Source organism: Bos indicus, chromosome 1 (genome assembly GCF_029378745.1).
Source record: "Bos indicus isolate NIAB-ARS_2022 breed Sahiwal x Tharparkar chromosome 1, NIAB-ARS_B.indTharparkar_mat_pri_1.0, whole genome shotgun sequence".
NCBI classification, from domain to species: Eukaryota; Metazoa; Chordata; class Mammalia; order Artiodactyla; family Bovidae; genus Bos; species Bos indicus.
The window spans coordinates 15,283,664-15,293,363 of NC_091760.1; the positions used below are offsets into that span (position 1 = coordinate 15,283,664).

Here is a 9,700-nt window from a genome sequence, read left to right on the forward strand (position 1 = left end):
TGGCTGCCGTAAAGAATATTGCATATAAGAAGTAGCAAAAAATACATAAACACTTCTACTTACACAAAAGTGAGCAGTTAATTTAATTTTTTTTCTGTATAAAAGCCTCAAAATATTCATACTGACTTGTGTCAAAATGCTATTTTACTTTATTATATATTTGGGATCACATAAGTCAAGAAATTGATTATTACTTTTTAAGATTTTTTAGTCACTGAATGAAGTTGAATTGTGCTGCCTAATGATTGCAGTTCCGGCAGTATTATCAGTTTTATATGTGTAACAACAAAAAAAGGAAGAGATGTTTTAAAACTCTATTTAGCTTAGATTTTAAATACAAATGACTATTAGTGATGATCAGCTCAATGCAATCAAAGTTCAAAACACAACACTAGTTTTGTGTCAGTCAGTTAATTACAAGACACCACAGTATATGGATGGATGAGGAGAGCTAAGAAGAGATTTATTGGCAAGAAGGAATCCACTTGCTAAACTGTTCTCACAGCAGGTGAAAGGAATTTTGTGGCCAGAGGGAGTTTGAGGAATTGGTCCACTAAGCACCCAGCATGCTACCTATCCATCTTAGATAATAAGCAAAAACAAAAATAGAAAAAAAATTGTCACCCAGAGATATTTGAAATTTCAGGCCATCACTTATTTATTTAACTAGACAGACACTGAACACATATACACTTTTGAATGAATATACTGGAAAAAGATTCTCCACACCTTATCAGCATGGTTTAATTTGAAATATCACTGACAAAATGTTATTTGGGAATTAGTCAGTAGGATGCAAGAAGTCACAGTATTTATAAGGCCCATATCTATGGCTTTCCTGACAAGATTGACAAAGATATTTGGAGAACAAATAGTGAAAAATTGACACAATATATTATCTTGAGACTGTCCAATTTAGTAATTTAGAAATAATTATGGAAACCATAATAGAATGTGGGAGGGAGGGCAGAGAAACATATAATATATATTATATTTAAATTACTTAACTTCAGCATTTAAAAAGCAATAAACTTTCTATTTAGCAAATTCATTCTATTTGCTTCAGTTGCTGTTTCATCTGTGTTGTCTGTTGGGTTCATCCATGGACCATCTCAGCCTCTTAAGCATCCATCTGTAAACTATTTTTACCTGCATATGATTTATTAGTTATCATTACTTAAAACACATATTTCTACCCTATACAATTCATTTTTATTCTCTGATTACATGATAGTTTTCCTATTCTCTGATTACATGATAGTTTTCCTCCTGTTCTATCTCTTCAAAATTGAGAAAAAATAATTGACTTGTGGCTTGAAATCTTCATTAATGAAAAATACATATTGACACATGCTTTTATAATATTAGCTCAAGTTCTAACATCATTTAAAACTTTAACCCACCAACAAAATTGAAAATTTAGTCTTCCATTATAACTGGAAAGCTTTATTATAGCTGACACCTTTGTGCTGTTAATATACCTGGATAAGATATGTTATTTGTTTTTATAATCCATCAAATAAAAGAGCTTTTAAAAGAGTAATGATTCTATTAAAATGAAGACAGCAGCACATTTTTAGAATTCTACTAAGAAGAACTCATATTTTGAGGGGTTTTTTTTTGCTTTTCCCTTTCTTTATTTTTGTTTGTCTTGTGTGTCTGTGTGCGCATGTGAGTGTTTTTCAGTCTGGAAATCTAGATAAACCAAGCATATTTGTGTATTAAATGTCAAGTATTCCTTGTCCCCTAATTCTAGTGTAGGTGGTACTCAAACGTATTGAAACATTTCTATTTATTAGGACTGTATCTCACATAAATAACACTTTCCTGGTGGCTCAGATGGTAAAGCGTCTGCCAACAATGCGGGGGACTTGGGTTTGATCCCTGGGTTCGGAAGATCCTTCGGAAAAGGAAATGGCAACCCACTCAAGTACTCTTGCCTGTAAAATCCCATGGATGGAGGAGTGTGGTAGTTTATAGTCCATGGGGTCACAAAGTTTCAGACACGACTGAGAGACTTCACTTTCTATCAAGTCTATTTTACTTCAGTTCAGTTTAATCACTCAGTCGTGTCTGACTCTTTGCGACCCCATGAATCACAGCACACCAAGCCTTCCTGTTCATCACCAACTCCCGGAGTCCACCCAAACCTGTGTCCATCGAATCAGTGATGCCATCCAACCATCTCATTCTCTGTTGTCCCCTTCTCCTCCTGCCCTCAATCTTTCTCAGCATCAGGGTCTTTTCAAATGAGTCAGCTTTCACATCAGGTGGCCAAAGTACTGGAGTCTCAGTTTCAAGATCAGTCCTTCCAATGAACACCCAGGACTGATCCCCTTTAGAATGGACTGGTTGGATCTCCTTGCTGTCCAAGGGACTCTCAAGAATCTTCTTCAAGACCACAGTTCAAAAGCATCAATTCTTAGGTGCTCAGCTTTCTCTATAATCCAACTCTCACATCCATACATGACCACTGGAAAAACCATAGTCTTGACTAGATGGACCTTTGTTGACAAAGTAATGTCTCTACTTTTTAATATGCTGTCTAGGTTGGTCATAACATTCCTTCCAAGGAGTAAGCATCTTTTAATTTCATGGCTGCAATCACCATCTACAGTGTTTTACTTAAAAAGAAAAATAAATATAGCAACAACTGTCAACACTCACTGTCAGGTAGTCTATTTTCAAAAAAAGGTTCATCCTACTGTCCAAGAAGAAAAAAAAAAATCTACTAACTGTGTTGTCACTTGAAAGTTTTGAAAGTACTTTTAATATTTTACCAATATGCTCGCTCAGTTCCTAATTATTTTTGGATCCTGCTGAGTAATTTTCTCAGCTTCTTATTATGGTGATTTGCATTCCTTCTCACATCTGGGTTCTTTTTATGCTGTTTATTTTTTATTGTTTGGATTGACATAGGAGCTTCAATTTTCTCTTTAGAAGACAAGCCAAAACTTTTCTTAAGAATGAAAATTTCCAGCAAAGTTATAAGTTGTCCCTAGCTGTCTTATGTTTGTGTGTTTAAAAAATGCAGCAGTAAGTACTGCCTTGTTTTTCCTTGTCAAAGGAAACTGGCTCTTGGATCTTAGTTGTTTTGGTTTTTTTTTTGTTTGTTTTTTTCAAAAGGGGAAATGCATATGTGTTATTTTTAGATTAGACAGATGGCATTCAGACATTGATGGAAGGATCTTAAGAAAATTCATATATTTTATATATTTTTCTTCTGAAAGCATTTCTAATCAGGTTTTTTTTTTCAATATAAGGTTAGACTTATAAGACTTTTGCTCATTTTGCCCTAAACTGCAGTGTACTTTACCACAAAGGATTTCAAGCATCATTGTTATGATGACGACAATGATGAAGATAATGATATCTACCTGCAAAAGGCTTCTATTGTTTCATTTTGTTATATTTTATATTTAAACTCTCAAAATTAAATAAGATTTCTATGATTAAATTTAAAAAAATGAACCAGGAATCAGGACTTCTGACCTAGTATCTAGCCTAACTTTGGGAACTACTGCCTTAAAATCAGTCCCCTATTATTCATAAACATAATTATTTATATATTCCTCATGTAGTTCACATTTTTCCAACTGACTTAAAGCTCTATAAGGCCAAGCCACATTTATTTCTGTTTTTAGTAATATTTAAATAGACCCTAGCATAGAGAGAAAGAACACTTCAATAAATTGCTGCTCAATGAACTAATCACTAACATTGAAGCCCACATTTGATACCTATGGCCACTAAATAGAAATGTTGAACTGTAGCAATTTCTGCAATAATTTTAACGTAAATCACAATCTTCTTTTTGGAGGATTTAAATATTTAATTTATTTCTGATTGAGCTATAAGTAGCATACAATACTATATTAAAGTGTACAACATAGTGATTCAATGTTTTATATATTATAAAACTATCACATTGTTAAGACCAGTTTTATTATCACTCACTGTGCAATTGTTAAAATATTATTTATACTATTACCTATGTGTTTATTATATATCTGTGACTTATTTATTTTACAGGTGAAAGTTTTTACCTCTTTATCTCCTTCATCTATTTTATCCATCCCACTACCTGTTTCCACTTGGTCAGTCACCAGTATCTAAGAGTCGATTTCTGTTTACTTTTGTGTTTTCATTTGTTTGGTAATTTTAGACTCCACATATTAGTGAAATCACAGTGTATTTATTTTTCCTTGTCAAACTTTGTCCCCTAGCATAATACCTTTCAGGTCCAACCATACTGCCACAAGTGGCAAGAATTTATTTTATGGCTTTTATGCGACATATATACATATGACTTTCCTGGTGGCTCAGATGGCAAGGAGGCTGCCTACAATGCGGGAGACCTGGGTTCGATCCCCGGGTTGGGAAGATCCCCTGAGGAAGGAAATGGCAACCCACTCCATTATTTTTGCCTGGAAAAGCCCATGGACAGAGGAGCATGGCAGACTACAGTCCATCGGGTCACAAAGAGTCAGACACAAATGAACGACTTTACTTTCATACATATGCCACATCTTCTTTATCCATTCCCCTGTCGATGGACCCTTACTTAGGTTGCTTCCATATCTTGGCTCTGGTAAATAGTGCTGCAGTGAATATAGGTTCATGTATCTTTTTGAATTAGTGTTTCTATTTTATACTTATAAATACGCAGGAGTGGAATGGCTGGATTATATATTATTTCTAGTGGAATAATTCTGATGGAACAGTTTTGTAGTGTGATTATGCTGATAGTTACACAGAGTTATACTTGCAATCAGTCAGTTCAGTTCAGTCGCTCAGTTGTGTCCAACTCTTCGCGACCCCATGAACTGCAGCACGCTAGGCCTCCCTGTCCATCACCAATTCTCGGAGTTTACTCTAACTTATGCCCATTGAGTTGGTGATGTCATCCAACCATCTCATCCTTTTTTGTCCCCTTCTCCTGCCCTCAATCTTTCTTAGCATCAGGGTTCTTTAAATGAATCAGTTAATCACATCAGGTGGCCAAAGTATTAGAGCTTCAGCTTCAACATCAGTCCTTCCAATGAACACCCAGGACTGATCTCCCTTAGGAAGGACTGGTTGGATCTCCTTGCAGTCCAAGGGACTCTCAAGAGTCTTCTCCAACACCACAGTTCAAAATCATCAATTCTTTGACACTCAGCTTTCTTTACAGTCCAACTCTCACATCCATACATGACTACTGGGAAAACTAGAGCCTTAAATAGGCATAACTTTGTTGACAAAGTAGTGTTTCTTCTAATTAATACGCTGTCTAGGTTGGTCATAACTTTTCTTCCAAGGAGTAAGTGACTTAATTTCATGGCTGCAATCACCATCTGCAGTGATTTTGGAGCCACCCCAAAATAAAGTCTGTCACTGTTTCCACTGTTTCCCCTGTTTCCCCATCTATTTGCCATGAAGTGATGGGACCAGATGTCATGTTTTCTGAATGTTGAGTTTTAAGCCAACTTTTTCACATTCCTCTTTCACTTTCATCAAGAAGCTCTTTAGTTCTTCTTCACTTTCTGTCATAAGGGTGGTGTCATCTGCATATCTGAGGTTATTGATATTTCTCCCAGCAATCTTGATTCCAGCTTGTGCTTCATCCAGTCCAGCATTTTTCATGATGTACTCTGAATATAAGTTAAATAAGCACGGTGACAATATACAGATTTGACATATTCCTTTTCCTATTTGGAACCAGTCTGTTGTTCCATGTCCAGTTATAATTGTTGCTTCTTGACCTGCATACAGATTTCTCAAGAGGCAGGTTAGGTGGTCTGCTATTCCCATCTCTTGAAAAATTTTTCATTATTTATTGTGATCCACACAATCTAAGGCTTTGTCATAGTCAATGAAATAGAAATAGATGTCTTTCTGGAACTCTTTTGCTTTTTCAATGATCCAGTGGATGTTGGCAATTTGATCTCTGGTTCCTCTGCCTTTTCTAAAACTAGCTTGAACATCTGAAAGTTCAAGGTTCGTGTATTGTAGAAGCCTGTCTTGGAGAATTTTGAGCATTACTTTACTAGTGTGTGAGATGAGTGCAATTGTGCAGTAGCTTGAGCATTCTTTGGCATTGTCTTTCTAAGGAATTGGATAAAACTTTATAAAAATATACTCAAATAAAAAAGAAGTGCTTGTAAAACTGGTGAAATACAAGAATATAAACATTGCTTTCTGGTTTAAACTGTGTACCAATGTCCTTTTTTTTTTTTTTTTGACAATGTTCTATGATTATGTAAGAATTAAGTGGTGGTTGGTGGTTTTTTGCTATCGTTTTTGACTCTTACAAGCCCATGGACTTAAGCCCACCCAGCTCCTCTGTCCATGGGATATCCTCAGCAAGAATACTAGGGTGGGTTGCAATTTCCTTCTCCAGGAAGAGTTGATTACTTAAAAGGGAACTGGATGAAGAATTTATGGTACATCTATGTGGTACTGTGGCAAATTTTGTACAACAAAATATTTCAAAATAAAAATATTTTTTTTTAATTTTATTTTATTTTTAAACTTTATTTTTTAAAGTTCTAGGTCATATTTTTTATCTCACTTTCTGATAGATCTTACGTAATATTTGTATTATTTCTTCCTTAACTCTTTGGTAAATTGCAGCCATGCAATCATCTAAAGTCTGCAGTTCTCTATGGAAAAATATTTGTTTATGGATTCAGTCTCTTTATTACATATATTAAATATGATCCTATGTGAAAAGTGGGCTTCCCATGTAGCTCAGTGGTAAATGATTCTCCTGCCAATGCAAGAGATGCAGGTTTGATACCTTGGTTGGGAAGATCCCTTGGAGAAGGAAATAGCAATCCACTCCAATACCCTTTCTTGGAGAATCCCATGGATAAAGGGCTACACTTCAAGGGGTCACAAAGGGTCAGGCATGATTTAGCAACTAAGCACAGGGAGAAAGGAGAATGCACAAATCAAGGTAACTTAAACATTTAAGCATCTATGTTAAAAATGAACAATAGACAGCATTTATGAAATAGACAAAGTCTATCCAATTACCAAAACTCTCTAAAAGTTAATGCAGGATACCTAGCTCAATCCATGAGTTAGAAAGTGAAAGTGTTAGTCACTCAGTCATGTGTGTTCCTACTATTACTGTATCAAAAAGCATCTCACAAATATACTTGAATTCATTCCTGGGACCCTCAGACATTTCCTGCCATCTACAGATATCTTAAAAACTTAATTGAGCCATTGTCATTCTTCTGAATAAAATTCTGTTAAAGCTTTCCGTTTACTTCAAATAAAATCTAACCTCAAAAAAAAAAAAAATAAACAAATAAAAAATCTAACCTCATTACTATGATCTAATAGCTGTGTTTGATCTGGGCTCTCCATACCTTCCCAAATACAATTGTTCCCCTTTTCCCTGGTCTCACCACAGGAATGCCCAATGGCTTCCTTTCATTTTCTAAAACGTGCTGCAGGGTTGGGGGCACAGACTTGTAGCAGTACATGCCTGGGATCTTTTGAGGAAGGTCACCATTATCTTCATTACCTCCACCATAATTTGGCCCCAGGCTCAGACGGTAAAGTGTCTGCCTACAATGTAGGAGACCTAGGTTCAATCCCTGGGTCGGGAAGATCTCCTGGAGAAGGGAATGGCAACTCACTCCAGTATTCTTGCCACCACCCCCCCAAAAAAAATGGGGGCTCAAAAAATACTGAGCTTCCTTGGTGGCTCAGAGGGTAGTGTCTGCCTACATTGTGGAAGACCTGGGTTCAAACCCTGGGTCAGGAAGATCCCCGGGAGAAGGAAATTGCAACCGACTCCAGTACTCTTGCCTGGAAAATCCCATGGACTGAGAAGCCTGGTATGCTACAGTCCATGGGGTCACAAAGAGTTGGACACAATTGAGCGACTTTACTTACTTACTTAAATATCAAGAAGAGGACACAGCTCCACCCATCAACAGAAAATTGGATTAGAGATTTACTGAGCATTACCTTGCCCATCAGAACAAGACCCAGTATCCCCCTCAGACAGTCGATCCCATCAGGAAGCTTTCATAAGCCTCTTATCCTTCTCCATCAGAAGGAAGAGAGAAGGAAAACCACCATCACAGAAAAGTAACCAATCTGATCACATGGACCAAAGCCTTGTCTAATTCAATGAAACTATGAGTAATGCCATGTAGGGCTACCCAAGATGGATGGGTCATGGTGGAGAATTCTGAAAAAATGTGCTCCTCTGGAGAAACTGAAGTGTTCAGTCATGTCCAACCCTTTGCAAACCCATGGACTACCAGTGTCCTCTGTCTGTGGGAATTTGCAGGCAAGAATACTGGAGTGGGTTGCAATTTCTTCTCCAGGGGATCTTCCCAACCCAGAGATCAAACCCGGGTCTCCTGAACTGTGAGCAGACTCTTTACCATCTGAGCCACCAGGGAAGCCCACAATGGCACACCACTTCAGTATTCCTGCCTTGAGAATGCCATGAACAGTATGAAAAGGCAAAAAGATAGGACACTGACAGATGTACTCCCCAGGTCAGTAGGTGTGCAATATGCTACTGGAGATCAATGGAGAAATAACTCCAGAAAGAATGTAAAGATAGAGCCAAAGCAAAAACAACACCCAGTTGTGGATGTCACTGGTGATGGAAGCAAGGATCAATGCTGTAAAGAGCAATATTGCATAGGAACCTGCAATGTTAGGTCCATGAATCAAGGTGAATTGGAAGTGATCAAACAGGAAATGGCAAGAGTGAACGTTAACATTTTAGGAATCAGTAAACTAAAGTGGACTGGAATGGGTGAATTTAACTGAGATGGCCATTATATCTACTACTGTGGTCAAGAATGCCTTAGAAGAAATGGAGTAGCCATCATAGTCCACAAAAGAGTCCTAAATGCAGTATTTGGATGCAGTTTCAAAAACAACAGAATGATTGCTGTTCGTGTCCAAGGCAGACCGTTCAATATCACGGTAATTCAAGTATATGCCCTGACAAATAATGCTGAAGAAGCTGAAGTTGAATGGTTCTATGAAGAGCTACAAGATCTTCGAGAATTAATACCCTCAAAAGATGTTCTTTTCATTATAGGGGACTGGAATGCAAAAGTAGGAAGTCAAGAAACACCTGGAGTAACAGGCAAATTTTGCCTTGGAGTAAGGAATGATGCAGGGCAAAGGCTAATAGAGTTCTGCCAAGAGAATGCAATGGTCATAGCAAATACCCTCTTTCAAAAACACAAGAGAAGACTCTACACACGGACATCACCAGATGGTCAACACCAAAATCAGATTGATTATATTCTTTGCAGCCAAAGATGGAGAAACTCTATACAGTCAGGAAAAAAAAGACCAGGAGATGACTGTGGCTCAGATCATGAACTCCTTATTGCCAAATACAGACTTAAATTGAAGAAAGTAGGGAAAACCACTAGACCATTCAAGTATGACCTAAATCAAATCCCTTACACTTTTACAGTGAAAGTGAGAAATAGATTTAAGGAAATAAATCTGATAGAGTGCCTGATGAAATATGGATGGAAGTTCATGAAATTGTACAGGAGACAGGGAGCAAGATTATCCCCCCCCCCCAAAAAAAAATGAATAAAGCAAAATGGCTGTCTGAGGAGGCCTTACAAATAGCTGTGAAAAGAAGAGAGGCCAAAAGCAAAGGAGAAAGGAAAGATATACGCATTTGAATGCCGAGTTCCAAAGAATAGCAAGG

At 37.1% G+C, this 9,700-nt stretch overlaps 1 pseudogene; it reads left to right on the forward strand.

Annotated features, from left to right (window-relative positions):
- The first annotated feature begins 8,457 nt into the window (after window positions 1-8,457).
- On the forward strand, window positions 8,458-9,414 carry LOC139185256 (craniofacial development protein 2-like; annotated as a pseudogene).
- The last annotated feature ends 286 nt before the right edge of the window (window positions 9,415-9,700 follow it).